This window comes from Harpia harpyja, chromosome 5 (assembly GCF_026419915.1).
Source record: "Harpia harpyja isolate bHarHar1 chromosome 5, bHarHar1 primary haplotype, whole genome shotgun sequence".
Taxonomy (NCBI): domain Eukaryota; kingdom Metazoa; phylum Chordata; class Aves; order Accipitriformes; family Accipitridae; genus Harpia; species Harpia harpyja.
Genome location: NC_068944.1, coordinates 42,934,431 through 42,951,464, shown reverse-complemented (window position 1 = coordinate 42,951,464; position 17,034 = coordinate 42,934,431). Strand labels below are relative to the sequence as shown.

The 17,034-nt window shown below is 44.1% G+C and overlaps 1 protein-coding gene across 7 annotated transcripts in view; it reads left to right on the top strand.

Moving 5' to 3' along the window:
- Positions 1–6,250: 6,250 nt before the first annotated feature.
- NCOA2 (nuclear receptor coactivator 2) overlaps positions 6,251–17,034 on the top strand; it is a 199,329-nt gene continuing 188,545 nt past the window's right edge. For 2 of the 7 annotated variants that reach the window (XM_052788621.1, XM_052788614.1), the window contains exons 1-2: positions 6,251–6,479; positions 16,288–16,367. The gene's annotated coding sequence lies outside the window, so the exon portion shown is untranslated. Of the gene's footprint in view, positions 6,480–16,005; positions 16,028–16,287; positions 16,368–17,034 lie in introns of those variants that run through there. The other 5 variants (XM_052788615.1, XM_052788612.1, XM_052788616.1 and 2 more) reach the window with 5 other exon arrangements.

Below are 17,034 nucleotides of genomic sequence, written 5' to 3'. Positions count from 1 at the left end.
GCTAATGGTGGGATGGCTTTTAATTCTGACCTTCCTCAGCAATGCTTTTTATTATGAAATTCTTGTGAAGGTACCAAAATTTTTGATTTCAAGTGCAAGAAATCAAGGGAAGAAGATAGTGTTCTAAACAAAAGGTAAGTTAACATATTCAACAATGTAATTACAAGGGGAAGACAACATTGCTCTTTAAACAGCAAAACCATAATGAAACAATTCTAGCTCTGTTTCTTGTATGTAGCTCAGTTATACTCCTTAATGTGTATGCTTGAGGGCTGTTTACATTTTTTGTTAAAGTCAGAGTATAGGGGTGAGCTGGGCTTTTTTCATCCTCAGTAGGAGGAACGGCAATGTCTTTTTGAATAGACTGCATGATTATACAGAATATGTCATAGCATAACTCTTGTTGAGCACATGCTGCAGGATGAGAATATGGGAGAGACTGAGCATAAAAGACTAGCAAAAATAAAGAGAAAAGGGGAAATAAGGGAAAAAGAAAAAAATATGGCTAAAGAGAAGAACGATTGGAGAAGTTGGGAGAGCAGTGTGAAGTAAAGCAGAGTAGCAGAAAGAATTTTGTTTTCCACAAAAAGTATCACAGAGCCACACAATTCCTGAGGTTGGAAGGGAACTCTGGAGGTCATCTGGTCCAACCCCCCTGCTCAGGCAGGGTCATCCCCAGCAGGCTGCCCAGGAGTGCCCAGCAGGCACTACCCCTTTTCTCATGGTTGGAATTTGGTGCTACCTCCTCAGCAGTCCCATCACAGTGTGTGGGAAGAACTTTAGGGGCAGATTTTGTTTGTCTGATCCAGCACTTCATGTGGTCACAATTGCTATATGTAGCTGAAGGAAAGTGGAGAAGCAAGTGGGCTGGGTGAATGGAGGTGCAGATCCAGCAAAGTAAAAATGCAAGGTGTTTGGTATGATAATTACAATATAAGAAAAATATATACACTTCTGGTACCAGCATAGCAGTTGTGCTTCAGCTCTACAGGTGTATTTCCCTCAGTTGAACATTATTTTGTCTTAGCATGAACTGCTACTAAAGTAGCATGAGTAAAATGAGTAATTTCTTCTGGTATAAAATATTTGCACAAATATTGATTAAAATTCTAATTCTTACCCTATGCATTTATAACTTTCTTCAAAACATTTTATAAAGTGAAATTGATCTTGATTGATTTCTTGTGTTAAAAAGGTATGGAGCTTCTCAAGGTTATCTGATTTTAAAAAAGTGAATGTGAGGCAAATTATTGAATTAATAAGTCATCAACATAAAATAGAATGTTTGATTAGCCACTTTCTAATTTACAAGTTTGTTATTTGAGGCGCAAAAAATATTTTTTTATGTCTGAAGTTTTTCTAGGACAAAATAAAATTCTTATTTTTAGTTCTAGCACATAAGCACTATGTGCCTAGGATATGCTCTTCACTGCAAGCTCTTAATGAGTCTGCTGTTTCACTGTATCAAATGGCAATAAAGCCAAAGTGCCATTGAAGAAGCTGAGCCAGATCCTAGATACTTTAAAAGAACACAGTGCCATGTGTTATTTTGACAGGGCAGAACGTGGTAAAAGGCTAATGGAAGGAGGATAATCAGCAATAGTTTGGAGATGTCATGTGAGGTCAGAGGGGCACAGTAATTGTAGTAGTGGTAGGGTATGCATATCATGACGGGTGTGTGTGTATTGTGTAAAGGTGGTGGTGACTGGGGGAAGCGCTGGGTGGCTGAAAAAAGACAAATGTTGTGTCCATTTTCAAGAATGGAGATCCAGGGAACTACAGACAAGCCAGCCTGACCTCAGTCTGTGGGAGGATTTAGTAAATCCTCCTGGATACCATGTCCAGGTGTTTGAAAGACAAGAAGGTGACCGGGGACAGGCAGCAAGGGTTTACAAAGGACATATTCTGCCTGACCAATGTGACTGCTTTTTATAATGAGATAACTGAGTTTGCGGAGAAGGAGAGAGCAGCAGATGTCGTTTACTTTGACTTTAGCAAAGCTTTTGACGCAATCACCCATAGACCTCCTTTAACCACATTGGAGAGGTATGAGCTAGGTTAAGTAGAAGTTAGGTGGAAAACTGGCTGGACCATTGGGCTCAAGTGCTGTGATCAGCAGTAGCAGGTCTCCTGGTGGCCAGTATACTTCAAGGGTGAGTACTGGGACTGACACTGCGTAATGCCTTTACCAGTGACCTCAGTGATACGATGAAGTGCAGATGACAGCAGATTGGGAAGGAGTGATCAGTGCACTGGAGGGACCTCAGCAGGCTGGAGAAATGGGCTGGCAGGAAGCTCATGAAGTTTAATGAATGGTGGTGCAGCATCCTGCATCTGGGGCAGAACAGCCATCCACTTTATGAGCTGGGGACCAAGTGGATAGAAAACAGCTTTGCGAAAAAGAATTCGGGGGTCCTGGTGAGCAACAAGGAAGTCAACAGTGACCTTGCAACAAAGAAGGTCAACAGCATCCTGGGCCACAATAGCGAAAGAATAGTCAGGAGGTCGAGAAAAGTGGTTATTCCCATCCATGGACTACTTGTGAGATTGCATCTGGGTTACTATGTGCAGTTTTGAGCGCCCCAGTGCATGAAAGACACGGGCATAGAAAAGCAAATCTAGAGGAGGGCCATCAGGATGGTGAGGGTGCTGGAGCACATGATGTACAAGAAGAGGCTGAGAAGGTCAGGCTGTTAGTCTTAAGAAGAGAAGGTGGTGTGAATTTTATTGTTCTCTTCAGCTACCTAATGGGCAGGTGTAGAGAAGATGGAGCATTCTTTGAGGTCCACAGTGGCCTTTTCACTGTGAGAGGCAACAGGAACAAGCTGGAACAGACCTACTAAATATCAGGGGACAAGAAAAATTCACAATGTGGTCAAACACCGGAATGGGTCATCCAGAGAGGTTCCTTGTAGACAGTAAAAACTGAGCTGGATACGACCCTGGGAAACCTGGCATAACTTCAAAATTGGCCCTACTTGGAGCTGAGGGTTCAGCCAGAAGACCTCAACAGGTCCCCCACATCCCTAAGAGGCTGAAGATGGTATAGTAGGTTTAAATGGTATTAAATTTCATTTTGTTTTCTTTGTGGGTTTCAGTTAGGTATACACTGTGTCAACAAAAATCTTATTGGTTTCATAAAGACCATATTTAAACCCACTTGGGGAGGTTAATGAGTAAGTGGGGACTCAATTCCCCATAAAGGTGGGCAGAGTAATTCTACAGGGTAAATGCAGCTGCTCATGAAAAAGGCTTTGTGCACGAACAGCTGCATTACATATAGTCCCGGTGTCAGCAGGTGCACATAAACCCTTCTTCCTTACGTGTTAAAGCTGCAGATAGAGCTTTATGAGACAGCAGCCATACCTTAGTGGCCCAGCAAGTCCATAAGCATTCAACAATTTGTTCATAACCTTTCACCTTATGGAAGAATAACTTTAATTTAATTGAAAACCAGTTAGAAACACACCTGCAAATGCTAGTTTTACTCACAGTATCCCATGTACAAATTTTTTAAGAAATATGTTATGTAGAAAAAGTAAGTAAAAAAAAGAACATTGACAATATCTGGCTATACTGATCAGGAAAACATGCTTGCATTCAGATTCTGGTTCTTTTCCTGTTGATTTAGGGAAAAAAAAAAGATTTAGAAAAAAAAAGTTATGAGAGGAAATTTAACCAAACTTCACTGAAAATTCAAAATAATTAAAAACTTCTCTCTGTGTTAAATTTCACACCAGGAAAGGTTTGCAGATCACAGTGAATAATCAAGTGAATGCATAAAGTGATGCTGTGAACAAAATAGCCAGCAGAAGTATAAATGGGAGGAGGATGAATATGAGAGGATGACAGAAAGCTTATATTACTCTCGTTTAGAATGGATGAAGCTTCTGTTGAAAAAATAAGCACAGCTCTAATCAGCACAATGCAGCAATGGTGACACTGGAGAAGGTTCAGAGAAGAGCTGTAATGCTGAATAAAATCCGGCACTGAAGTGCGTTTATCAAATCTGTTTCCCATCTGGAAGATGGTGCTTTCCCTTTAAAGAATAGCAGTTGGGAATAACATAATTACTGGCCTTTGCACACAGTGATATTTGTAACCAGGGGTTTGGGTTTTGGCCTTAGATGACAAAATGTATTTGCTCATGAGTTAGGAGCTGGTAACAAATTTCAGTGGATCTGGGCATATATATGTAGATAAATCCCCTCTCTCACCCAGTTTGACAAGGACACTCAGCCACATCAGACTCAGGGGGTTTTGTCAATGTTGAGACCATAAACTTTGCATTGCATGGGCTATCTTTTATGTTTGTACTGCAGCAAGTTAAAAGGTCTTCCTTGCTTTTCCTGGTGGATTTAGGTACTAGTTTAATAAAGACTTTTGGTCACATTAAAGGAAGTGTGAAGTTGGAAAAAATCAAGCTTCCATAAATAAGAAATGCTGGAATTAAAATTACCTGTGCAATTCTAAATTGGGCTGCTTATGGTCATAAAATTAAAGACTTTTTTTTTTTTTTTTTCTCCAGCGGACCACTGTTTCACTTAGCATAGGAGAACAAATGAATCATGACTGTGAAGTAAATGAGATTATTGCCTGTATAACTGTTAGCTTATTTGCTACAGAGATTTGCACAGATATAACAAATGAGGCCAGAGGGAAAGCTCTGTCTCTCCAGAACTCTTTGCCCCAGGTTTTTTTCACATACAAGCTACTCTCATTTGCCATGTTATTTCAAGGTAATATTCTGATTTCTCTGCTCTCCAGACAGAATTAACCTTGAATCTCTTTGCTGCCTGCCTGTGTATGGGCAGAGTGGAAGAGCTTCCTGAAGACAGAGTAATTTCTCTGCCGAGTACGACTGATGGGGAGGGACACTGAGAAAGGTTGTCCTCTCCAGCTGCTGCAGCCCAGTGCTGGAGCATGCCCACTTGTCTTCTGGAGATGATGCCAGAAGTACTCCCCCTGAAACAGTGGGATTTAATGTAGGTAGGATCTCTGGTTAATTTAGCAGCAAAGCTCTAATTGAGCATATACGAACTACAATCCCTCCACTCCCATTTCCTAATGGGGGCTAAATTCAAATAGATTTCCAATGGCCGGCCCTCCCATACCTGAGTTCTTTCTCCAGAAGAGGAAAATATTAGAAGTTTTCAGCAACTTGGTTGCAAAGACTTTTTTTTAACATGGGGAAGGATAGTGGGAAAGACAGTTTTCCTTCAATTTGTTTGGAGAAACAATTGAACTATTTTTGCCCAATGAAAGAAAAAAGCTTAAAAAAACTTGAGTCAGACGCAAGTATGGGAAATTGTATGCAGCACAGTAGGGCAAAATGTAACCATCTGAAAAACCAGGATTATGATCAAAAAAGTGTTGGACAAGCCTAATTGCAAGCAGAGTTAGGCACGCCACCAGTAACAATGTATAATCTGTGGCTAGCTGCAGAAAAACTTGGGGCTGCACACCCATGTGACAAAATGTCAAAAATAACAATTGTTACAGCGTGTAGAGTATGGCTCGCCATTATCGACAAGTGAAAATGTAAAGCTTTTCTTTTAAGATAGGATTTCTGTGTCGTGGATTGCTTCTTGAACTAAAGGGCAATGTTTAACAATCACCCTCCAGCCCTTAATAATTTTTAACTCATGCATTCACTCCTCCAGCCCAGGAAAAGCCTGCATCTTCATCCCCTTGCTCCCGCGAGTGAGATACAGTTGATGCTGTGTATTTGTGACATGATTTTCAGCATGTGTGTGTTTTCTTTCTTTTTTTTTTTTTTTTCTTTTTTCCGGGGGCAAAGAAAGGAAATAAGACTGTGTCCCGTCCGTCCCCCCCGCCTCCGTCTCCTTGGTTTTGGGAACATGGGCCACCGAAAGCCCTCTCAGGGCTGCTTGCTCGGGTCCCGCTCGAGAGCGAGGTTCCTCCGAGGGCGGACGGCAAAGGGCCACATTTAAAGTCTCGCCCTCCGAGGGCGAAGGACTTCCCCCCCCCCCCCCCCGTTCGGGTGCCGAGGAGGAGGCTCCCGGGAGCGCGGCGCAGGGCTGCGAGGGAGCGGGGCGGCTGCCATTGTCCCTGCGGGCGGGGAGCGGGGCAGCCCCGCGCTCCGGCGGGCGGCATCAGCCAGGGGCGGCGGCGCCGCGGTGCCGCCCTCCCGGCCCGGCCCGGCCTGGCCCGGCCCGGCTCGGCTCGGCTCGGCCCGGCCTCCCCCAGCCCGGGGCCCGGCCGCTGCCGCCGTGCCCGGGGGCAGGGGGGAGTGACTTGTGCCTCCCCCCGCCTCCTCCCCGTCCAGCCCTCCTCTGGGTAGAAGGGGAGGAGGAGGAGGGCGAGTGGTGGGAGGGTCTCCATTGAAATAAACAAGCAGGCAGTTATTAAAACGGGAACATGGCGGCCGCAGCCCCAGCTTCAGCTTCATCTTACAAAGCGAAGGTCAGCGCCGGTGGCAGCCGCGGCGGCAGCGGTGGGAGACGGCACTGACCCCGGTAACGGCTCCCGCACGCCCCCTCGGCCCCGGCGCGGCGGGGGGTGTGCCCGAGCCCCCCGCGCCTCCCCGGCCGCCTTGTGTAATGCCGGGGGGACGCCCGGGGCCGCGCCGGTGCGCGGAGGGGCGGTGTTGGCGGGCGGCACCGCGGCCGCGGTGAGGCGGCTTCCCCCGCGCCGGCGGCGGGGAGCGGGGCGGGGGCCGTGGCCCCCTCCGTGGGGAACCGTAGGGGAGCCGGGGGCAGGGGACCGCGGGGCCGCCCCTCGCCGGGGCATCGTGCTCGCGCCCCCGGGGCCCGGCGGCGGGGGGGGGCGGCGGCGCGGGTTTACTTCCCCGGGACGTCCCCCGTTTCGGCGGGGCGGCGGGGGGGGTGCTGTGTGTGGGATACGGCACCCCACCCTGCCGGGCCGAGGGGGCTGGTTTCCTGCTCCCACGCCAGGCGGAGGTCGGGTGCCGCCTCTGCGCGCCCCTGGCTGGGGGCGGCAGAGGGAGAAAGTGCGAGGAGGAGGGGAGGCGAGGGGTGCTGCGGCTGATCCGGAGGGGGGCAGGGGGCTGCCCTGCCCGTGCTGGGGGAGGATGGGGCAGCCGGGGGGGGGGGGGGGATTGGCGATTTTCAAGGGGTTGTTTAGGAGAGTCCTCCCTCACCCCGAGCACACACCGACAAGGAAACTTGAGGGAGGGTCTCTCCCCGGCGACAAAAGGGGTGATTTGGGGAGCTGGGCGGTGTTCCCCCCCCTCCCCTTCCCCGGCTGACAACGACTTGGTGCGCAAGGGTGCGGGCCGCTCCGATTCCCTCCGCGGGGCCGAGCCGGGCAGGGGCCGCGGCGCCCGGTGCCCTCTCCCTTTCCCCCTGCGCCGGGGCGCCCCGCCGCCGCTCCGCGCCCGCAGGAGACGCGCGGGGAAGGAGGGGGCAAAGCGGGCAACTTCTCTAACTTTCTGTGCGGGGGTTGCGCCTGCGTGTGTGCGCGCCGCGCCGCGCAGCGCCGAGCCGAGCCGCGGGGGCGGGCGGCGGGGCGCCGCAGCCGCGCAGCCAGGCCGCGGCGGCACAGCTGCGTGCGAGCGCAGCCCGGGGCGCCCGGCCGCCGTCGCCTCCCCGCGGCCCGGGGAGGGGTGGGGGGCCGGCCGCCGCAGTGCCGTGTGTCTGCGTGTGTGTGCGCGGGGCGGGGAGCGGCGGCAGGAGGAGGAGGGGATGGCAGCCGGCTGGGCGCGGGGCCGGGGTCCCTGGGCGGGTGCCGCTGGCGGGGCGGGCGTCGGCGCTCGCTCCCGCTTCCCGGCCGCGGGGCTGCGCGCAAGGCGGCGGCGGCGGCTGCAGGCGGGCAGCTCCGCGGCCGCCCCTGCCGGGAGCGGGCTTCCCCTTCCCCCCCCCCAACGCGCGCAGGGAGCGGAGGAGGGGCGGGGAGATGCCCGCCGCCTCCGCGGAGGGCGAGTGCTCAACCCCTCCCCGCCTCCGCAGGGGGCGGCGTGTGCGCCGCCGCCTCCGCGGGGACCGCGGGGCCGCCGCGCTCGTTGGAGGCTCCGGGGCGAGGTGTAACTGGAGCCCCGTCCCCTCTCCCTCGCTGCCCCTCGCTCCTTCGCCTCCGCTTGGGCCTGAGCGTTTCCCCCCAGCCCGGGAATCACATGCTTCTCCTTCCAGAGCGGGGCATTCAGGCTGTGTAGTTTGTCTGCAGGAAACCTGCCCGAGAGCATGGCTAAAAAAGGTTGGGGGGGGGGGGGGGGGAGGCAGGGAGGTTGCTGGTAGTCACCGGGAAATAATGGTATCTGAATCTTAGTTCGTGTTAGCCTGTGTACTTCTGTCTGAAGTGTGCGTATGCGGGAGCCCGCTGTCTAAATGCACTTGTAATTTAACCAGGAAAGAGTCTCCTTGTGAAAGGAGGGCAGCCTTGCTTGTTCAGTAATAATCAATTGGTTTTGTATCTCTCTTTTTTTTTTTTTTTTCCTTTCAGAGTAGTAGGAAGCAGGTGAATAGGCTTTAGAATTGAAGAGGTGATATTTTTATGGTATTTAAGTATAGTTTGAGCTAAGCATATAGTGTCTGGCTATGACAGTTACAGATCTATTGCTGCTGTAAATAAGTAAGCAGTTTAAGACTTCCAGTCTTTTTACTTAAAGCTTTTTTGTTTTGTTTTGTTCTTAGTTTGCTGCCATTGTGGCTGAAGGCAGTCATTTGGTTTTTATCCCTTTGGGTTTTTATGTACTGAACTGTAAAATCAACTCTAGCCAGTTAATTTCCTGGCTCTTTACAACCCGATAGCGGCGTTGGGCCACCTGGTGGGCTCCTCTCATGGGGGAATCCTCTGCGAGCACCGAAAGGGAGGGAGCTGCTGGTCCGCTGTGTTGGATGCTCTCAGAGAAATGACAATGTTTCACACTGTTGTTAATGTCATACTGAAACTATTATTCCCCAAAGCAGGGCTCTTGTTTGCTTACACGCAGCTTAAGACCACTGTGAATGGAAACCGGTTGTTTTATCGCAGTCGGTGTACGTACTGCGCCTCCTACATATTTTTCAGGACATTTGCTTGTTTACGTCAGTGTCACAAATAGGATATACCAGGCTTGTGCATATTTGCATGTACAGACGTGCATGCAGGCATGTATGGACGCTCATGCATTTGTGTCCCTTATTTTGGCATTTGTGGTACAGCTACTTGGGGACTGGAACATAGAAGTCAGCTCTTCTGTGCCACATGAGATAAAGAAGGATGTAAATTGCCCCCAAATGGTTAATCGCCAAGTTTATGAGAAGTGCTGTGATAAGCTTAATGTTCATAGCCAGTCTTGGTCATCTATGGTCTTGAAAGTACTTTGTCATGGACTCAACCTTCAGAAAGATTGAGAACAACTTTAAAAAGAAAGGTTGATCTTTTTAACATCATGCAAATACTTGAAGAATCATGTAATTTTTCATATGTTTGTATTGTTTTGGTGAGCATTATGCAGTAAATGCCTGACAAAGGTGGTGTAGTCATTGCATTTTTTTTCAGCCACCGTACTGTTTTATTTCACATAAAACCTGAAGATTTCTCAGCTTTGTATTTTCTCAAGCTCGTGGTCTTTACTGGGGAGAGGATCCATGTATGACGTGCTTCATCAGTATCTCTGCAATGTCTGAAGGCACTTCTTTACTAAAAGTGAAAATCTCCTTATGTTCCTTGTTGTGTGTCCTGGTGGTGTCAGTGCTAAATTTGAAACTTGAGACATTTGAGGAAGGAATACTTTATTGCTATCAAGAATGATACTTTTGGAATAAGACAGTTGAATTTAAGTTTGTAAACTGGAACTATGTTATTTGAGAGAGAAAATAAAGATTCTTTCTGGTGGAAAAATTAGAAAATACTAGGGATTTACATATATTGCAGTGTATTGCATTAAACTGAAGCTCTGAAGTAAAAATTGATTATTTAAGAATAATGTTTATGTTTTTATTATCATTTAGGATGTAGTTTACTTATTGTAAGGCTGAAAGGCTCTGTCGAAAGAGGAATGTAAGCAGTCTGTATTGTTGACATTCCCAACTTTTTCCCTCAGTCCTCAAAAAAACCCCAGTAAGAGCTAGCCCATCTGCAGGGAGCCCAGGTTTTGCAGCAGGAAGAACAAAGTCAGTGAGGGAGCCAGCTGCTGTTACAATGCCCACTGTCTTCTGCTTCTTGCCTTTGTTGCTGTTGTCACTGTCTCGTTGGCAAAATCTGGGCTTCTTGCTCAGCTGGAGTTTCTCTAGCACCTGACATCAGAATTGCAGAGGCTTGTGAGGTCTAAGCTTTGAGGATGCTGTTGGTTCATTTGAAAGAAAAAGCCAAACTAAAGCCTGGTACCAAATTCAAGTGTAAACGTAACTCTCTTTGTCTGCCGAGTGCAAATAGACTGTGCATTGAAGAAAAGGAACACTAAACTAAAACTGTTCTTGCCATGTTCATTTCTCCTATGTTTGCCATGGTTGTCCTCTCCAAACAATGCGGTTTGTATGCAGGTAGGTATAAAGTATTTAACAAACTCCACATGTTTCTTCAGTATTCTTATAGACATTAAAATGCTCAGTATTCATTTATTTCTGTGTTTGGCTTTGGAGGTCAGAGGTTAGGTGTGTTGTTACAGTATATACTCTTCTGTGTGACACAACATTTTAAACTAAGAACAGAGTAACATTTATATTTACTTTATAGAAGCTGTATTACAGCATCCATTCATCCACCCATTCTCTACTATTAGTTATTTTAGTTACAGATGGCTACTCTGGCAGGATCCCTTCTTTTTATTTTTAAATGGGGTGAAGTTCACTGCACTACTTTATTTTTGTTAGTTGTTAAAACGTTCTCATACTCCTGGCAGCAGATAATGACAAATTCTTCAATGTAATGCTGGGAGCAAGGGAGGTGGAGAGGGAGAAATGGGGGGGGGGACGGGGACCCTCCTGAGCATATGGAGACATCCAGAAAAAGATGTGCATCGTCAGCTGTGATTCCATTGTGTGCTTGCAGACGGGATCTGAGCTCTTCTCTTGGGAATTTAAACCTTACAGAAGTATTCTTTGGCTTTTACCCATCAGGATAATCGAGCTTAGATAACATATATTTCACATATTTATTATAGATAATATTTTGATAATATTTTAAGATTTCAGGGAATAAATACAGTTGCCAGGATTCCTGCTCTGTGCTGGAATAACATTTTGAACAGGCATATGTATTGGTGAAATGGCAACTTTCAGTAGTAAGAATAATTTGTAATATTACATCAGTGGTTATGTATTACTAAGGCATCTTACCAGTTCTACAGTTAGTAGTTTGTCAGCAGTATTTACATTATGCAAACACTCCCTATTTTTAATGATTCAGTAGCTTAGCCTTTTCAAAACATACCAAGTAGAAATGTGACGTGAAAAATGACAGCTTGTATAGTTTAATCAATTTAGGATACAGAATTAAACGAAAAACGCAAATCAGGGAATTTTTTAAACAGGGTTTTAAAACAATGCTATATTGTCTGTGTTGTGAGTATTCAGAAATAGTATTTACATGATGAAAAAACCAAGTGGAAGAAATTAGTTTTCTTTTATTCAGTCTTGCATTTACCTATTACCTAGACCAACATTTCCTCTCCTGAGCATTTGGAATACTTCTGCTGATTTTATACAATTATTTTGAGTTGATGAATAGTTTGAGAAATAGATTTTGAATGTGGTAGATTTACTGCATTGCGTTTTGTTACTGTTTATGATTTTTCAATCTTGTTCTATGGAAATTGCATGTTATTCAAGTTAAAGACTAATGGAAATTTTGCTTAAGAGTTTTATGGAAATAAAATAGGCACAATTCCTATGGAAAGTGTATGGTCACTGGGGTGCTCGGCATTTTTGAAGTTTGAAATTAGTTCATTAATTTAAATGTCTAAAGCTATACAACAACATATTAACAATACACATTTTTTTCTTCTGCAGCTGCATCATTATACCATTCCAAGTCTTGCATTTCCTTAAATGACTTCTATAACAATCTCCCAATAATACAGTTACTGGCAGATATTATTCTTGCTTTGCTCTCATTTTAGCAGTTATAACTGATAGTAAATCTCACTCTTTCTGTGAGTGTGCTCCCATTACTTAGATATTCAGAAGCCTCTTTGTAATGTGCATTTGCTTTTTGCAGCTAAGATGCAATGCCATCTGTAAAGTCTAATTACATTTTTCTGTTTGTTTTTAAACTTCAAGAAGTTACTTGCTGTTTGGAAAGAATAACTTGTATTTTGCTAAAATAGTCCACATTGTATGGAAACCACTAATCTATTAATGAAAGGGCAGAGAGTATAGGTGACAAATTAATTAAAATATCTACTGTGTTGATTTATCCATAAATCTTAAGCTGTATGGATCCCATGAGCTTCTGTGGGGGGGGATCCTGGGACATAGTGAGAACGTACATCTGATGTAGCGATGACTGAGAGTTGCTATTTTGATGCTTTTTTTAGTGAGCTATGTAAGACGTATTGTTGCTCTTTGGTAGGATTTATAGTGGGCATATCACAATTGGCTGCTTTATTGACTGCCTCAGTGGAAAGGTCTGGGACTGAAGAATGGGCATGGAAAGTGAAATAACATTTTACTTGTTAGGTCAGAATTACTATGGAATTTTACTCTTACTCTGCCCATGTTGTAATTCATCTGTGTGTGAACAGATTTAGTTTTTCATTGCTGTCAGTGTTGATCTCTAATGAGCCTTGCCCATGGATTTTGAAAAAAAATCACTCCAATTAAAAACAATGCAGTATGTCACCTGTTTGTACCTCACAGATTATGTAGGAGGTACTAAATTGCATTTAAAAAGAAAACTTTATGAGGATGGAGGAAAGTCTGCCTGTGAATAAATTTGATAGTATATACTGACACTTTTATTACAGGTATTTTTATGAACTTACAAATTCATCATATGCCTGTGTGACGGAATCAAATTTAAAAAAAACAAGCCAAAACCCAAGGTCATATGTTTTAATACGTGTGGAAGGGAGAGTTCAGATGTCACCTGGTCTACAGTGGAGATTACTTTTCTTCATACTTCTTTTACCATGCTGTGAGTTCACAAGGTAGCTCTTCAGTTATTATTCTTTACTATTTCAAAATTAATGTCAGGACTTGCTGACCAACCACTTATGTTATTTCCAGAAATAAATGCAATTATTGTCAACTAATTTCACTTGCTATCCTTACGCAAATTTGTACCTTGGTCTCCAGAGATTTCAGCAATGCCCTCTTCCTGTTTTATGAATTTCCTATAATAGATTCTTTGTGGAGGAAGATTATGAGTGTATACAGTTAAATACATCTTTTATTTTAACAGATTTCAATTATATTCTCAAGGAGAAAAGCTCTTCTTCAAGTCTAAATCTTCATATTTTTTCCAAAATAAAAATTTACAGCTAGGAATATACTATTTTGTTTCAATGTGGCCAGAATACTTGTTGCTTTTATCTTAAAAGAAAAAGTCAACCTATTGATAATTTACTGGCTATAAAATGTAGCTCTAATGTACATAGTTTAAAGCTTTTTTTTTTAATTGCTTGCCAATTTGTGTTGCCATTTGCAGTGCAAACATATGTTTGCTTGGTTTGCTGTTGTTTTTAAGAATCATGGCTTACTTTGATACAAAGATACTGAATTTTTAATGAAGCCTCAAACTATTTTTCTGCTACAGTTCTGTGTGAAATTAGCGTTAACTGCACAATGGTGAGATCGTTTGTGGCATGTTTTCTTCTTAGTATAAGAATGAGGGAACCTGAAGACCATATGTAGATGAAGAAATACATTCGCTAAGCTTGCACACTGTAGATGATAATTTCTTCCAAGTATGTCTGAAAGTGGTAGTCATTCACTCCCTTTTAGCTGAACTGTAGTTTGTAGAGTTGATATTGTGTATTTTGTTCACAACTTAGAGATTTTATGGGGCAAGGAGGTAACACATCTTGGGTATCTGGAATACAGGTGTCCCTGTGCACTGGAAAAGAAATGACTGTGTGTGAATGGAAAATAAAAATGTAAACCGCTCTGAAGTCAGAGGATGGCGTGCTATTCTGGGCCATATCAGTTGCTTTTAGTTATTATTTGACCTTTAAAAAGTGTTCTTTTACTCTTTGTGGGATGGAGGATTGAATGATGGTGTTGGAAAATGGCAAGTGCGGAGAGTGGTGGCTATGGTGGTATTCCATTTTTATATCGTAGCTAATGCTGACAATTTGTGTACTGTTTGAGGCAGAGACCCATTCTTCATGTAGGCCTTTGCGTGAGGCCTACCTACAGGCCTTTGAGCACCACCATTAACAGCGTTATGCTACTGTGAAAGCTGGCTGTATGCAAGAGTGGTTTCTCTTGAGTTTTGAGGGGCATCCCAAGAACCTCCTGATTCTTGTGGGAATAGGTGGGAATATGCATGGGTACTAGCATTGCCTGTTGCTGCAGAGTTGGCTTTCCTTTATTTCAAGCCTCAGAAAGGGCTTGAGAAGGGAAGGCAAAGGACTAATAGGTAATTTCATTGTTCATCACTTTTCTTCATTGACAGTCCAGTTTAGTTAGAGGAATAAATCTGGAATATACCAGATTATACATCTATTCGGGTACATAAGCTTGTCACTAGTTGCTGTATAGTTCAAGAGTTTTATTTGGAAAGAAAGATCTCAGTAGTATTTTGAAGGTAGTTCTTCTACTGTGAAACTATAATGCATTGTCTTTGTTTTCAGACGGTGTTATTATTAAATGTTCTATGAATAGAACAAATGAAAATCAGCAGAACTTGTCATTTCCATTGTTGCCATGTGGCACTCCCTGGGCCCCAGCGTAATGGTCAGGAGCCACGTTACTCCTGTGCAGACTCTGAGCTGCAGTACTGGAGGGCATGTGGATCAGGAGGTGGGACCCCAAAATAAATTGGCAGTAGGAAAATACCAGTGAGCAGCCCTGCTAGTTGGCAAGAAACAAAGTGGTAGTAGTCATTCACTGGCGTGCAGCAGCTGAAAGACAGGAGATGAGTGGGAAATGCTTCTGTCTGCACAGGCACTCTCATCATTAGTGCTCCTCTGTGGGAAAGGTCTCCCCACCACGGGCTGGTGAGACAGCGGCTTCCCTTTGGTGGGTCTCTCTGAACTGCAGGTGTGTCTAACAAGCACTGGGAGTCTCGCCAAATCACCGAAAGATGTAGTAGTGTTTTACTTAAAATTTTATTCTAAGACAAGATGATGTTTTCTGTCAGTGAGGACCCACTTGAAGCCCCATGTTTGTGATCTGTAGAGCTTGTAAGCTTTTTGGACATTCCTGAGGAAATAATGTAGTCATATCTTCTGTGTATATATTTTGTAGAAGAATACTTCTTTGTTAGTGGCACCCCTGAATAGCCTGTTACTGTAGTGGTATCCTGCCTGTGACTGAAAGAACTTAAGCAGAGTTTATTTGAAAAAGGTTTATGTGAGATGGCAGAAATGACAGAAAGAATGAAGTTGTTTCTAAATTCCATTTCTCTTGAGGCATAATTAGTGTGCCTTTTTTTTTTTCTGTTGATGACTTATAGTGTATCTTTCATTTTCTTTATGTTCTGCCTTTCTGTTTGTCAGAATAAGAAGGCAGAAAACTCTTCTTTGGTAGCTTGCTTGGATACATTTGACATAAAGTACTGTTTGACTTAGACAGAAATGCAGGTACAATATTTATGTGGCTAGTGGCATTCTCCTCTTCCCTGAAGGAATGTGTATTGCTGTGCAATGTATGTCCTCTGCTCTACTGGACTCTTAAGCTCTATACTAATTAAGAGCTTTCTGTTTATTTGTCCACTGATACTTGTCACTAGGGTCAGGAGTATTGTAAATGGAGATTCAGAGAAGAAACGTGCTTCTGTATGTACAACTTTTAATAATGGTTGAAAGACATTTTATAAGAACGCCAGTTTCTCCTTTTTAGAGATTTGAAACTAATATGTTATAAAGTCAACCAGCCGAGCAGTCAACCAAAAAAGGAACCAACCACTTTCACAGAGAGTTCCCACAGATTCTTTTGTGCAAATAAAGGCTGTGTACTGTGTAAGTTAATGTAAACATCTTAGTTGCTATCACTGTGAATTTGCAGTAGGCAGCAGGTAGAGAGGAAGTTGTGTGCCTGGAGTGGTTGTGCAACTGGAAGGGGGTTGTAGTTATGTCTGGAAAAGCAGATAGTGCTCTGCAAACTTTGTTTCCCTTGTTGTGTTATGCTTAAAACTGCCATGTGCGAAGCATCATATTTTTATTTTTCTATGCCTGTCTCCAGAAAAAGACTAATATTTTTCTCTCAATTTTGTTCCTAGTGTGCTTGAGATGTATCTGAGTAGTGAGGCCCTCTGCACGCATAGTCCCTAGAAATCGTTGTCTGCCTTGCTGAGCCTTGGTGAGTTGTCTATATCCTATTGCATTTAATTGGATTGTGTTACAGTTTTATCTTCTTCACTGGGGAATTTGATGTGAGATGTCTTAAGTTGATTGTGTGAATACAGCAGAACAAGCCTTGATTCTAAGTAATGTATGATATTATTCAGTGAGTTGAAATACAAACATTTTAGACACTTTCAAAAATAATGCCCAGGCTGATTATGGAAGCAGGGACCTTGCTTTAGTGCCAGGACCAGGAATGGGACTCTGCTGAGACAGGCTGAAGAGATCAACATATCATGTTCTTTCACATTAAGTTTGTTTGATATTTTATACTGTAACTAAGGAATTGACATTTTTCAAATGTGCTGATTATGGTCTGTCTTACGACAAAGGTTGAGTATGAAATAATACAAGCCTTTCCATCCAACTATCTGCACTAATATATTACTTAAATTGAGGGTTGAAATCGGTATAATGACACTGATGACTTAAACTTCTTGTTGCTCAAGAATTACTGTCTGATGACTCCATCAAGCAGTGCTGTGCCTGTTTAACTCTGCTCACAAGAAGGGATAATACTGCTGAGAACTAGAAAAAGGGACCCCTGCAGATTGTTTAGATGCAGACTAATAATAGTTTGGTAGTGCAGTGGAAGAAAGTAGAATATAAATGCTGTGTTTTTA